The sequence below is a fragment of the Procambarus clarkii genome, chromosome 3 (assembly GCF_040958095.1).
Source record: "Procambarus clarkii isolate CNS0578487 chromosome 3, FALCON_Pclarkii_2.0, whole genome shotgun sequence".
Lineage (NCBI taxonomy): Eukaryota > Metazoa > Arthropoda > Malacostraca > Decapoda > Cambaridae > Procambarus > Procambarus clarkii.
In genome coordinates, this window is record NC_091152.1 from 3,903,029 (window position 1) to 3,904,159 (window position 1,131).

Consider the following 1,131-nt stretch of genomic DNA (forward strand, 5'->3'; position numbering starts at 1 on the left):
CCTGGGTGTGTCCTGGGTGTGTCCTAGGTATGTCTTAGGTGTGTCCTGGGTGTGTCCTGGGTGTGTCCTGAGTGTGTCCTAGGTATGTCTTAGGTGTGTCCTGGGTGTGTCCTAGGTATGTCTTAGGTGTGTCCTGGGTGTGTCCTATGTGTGTCCTGGGTGTGTCCTGGGTGTGTCCTATGTGTGTCCTGGGTGTGTCCTGGGTGTGTCCTGAGTGTGTCCTAGGTATGTCTTAGGTGTGTCCTGGGTGTGTCCTGAGTGTGTCCTAGGAATGTCTTAGGTGTGTCCTGGTTGTGTCCTATGTGTGTCCTGGGTGTGTCCTGGGTGTGTCCTGAGTGTGTCCTAGGTATGTCTTAGGTGTGTCCTGGGTGTGTCCTGGGTGTGTCCTAGGTATGTCTTAGGTGTGTCCTGGGTGTGTCCTGGGTGTGTCCTAGGTATGTCTTAGGTGTGTCCTGGGTGTGTCCTAGGTATGTCTTAGGTGTGTCCTGGGTGTGTCCTAGGTATGTCTTAGGTGTGTCCTGGGTGTGTCCTAGGTATGTCTTAGGTGTGTCCTGGGTGTGTCCTGGGTGTGTCCTGAGTGTGTCCTAGGTATGTCTTAGGTGTGTCCTGGGTGTGTCCTGGGTGTGTCCTAGGTATGCCTTAGGTGTGTCTTTGGTGTGTCCTGGGTGTGTCCTGGGTGTGTCCTAGGTATGTCTTAGGTGTGTCCTGGGTGTGTCCTGGGTGTGTCCTAGGTATGTCTTAGGTGTGTCCTGGGTGTGTCCTGGGTGTGTCCTCGTGTGTCCTAGGTATGTCTTAGGTGTGTCCTGGGTGTGTCCTGGGTGTGTCCTAGGTATGTCTTAGGTGTGTCCTGGTTGTGTCCTAGGTATGTCTTAGGTGTGTCCTGGGTGTGTCCTGGGTGTGTCCTAGGTATGTCTTAGGTGTGTCCTGGGTGTGTCCTGGGTGTGTCCTAGGTATGTCTTAGGTGTGTCCTGGGTGTGTCCTAGGTATGTCTTAGGTGTGTCCTGGGTGTGTCCTAGGTATGTCTTAGGTGTGTCCTGGGTGTGTCCTGGGTGTGTCCTGAGTGTGTCCTAGGTATGTCTTAGGTGTGTCCTGGGTGTGTCCTAGGTATGTCTTAGGTGTGTCCTGGGTGTG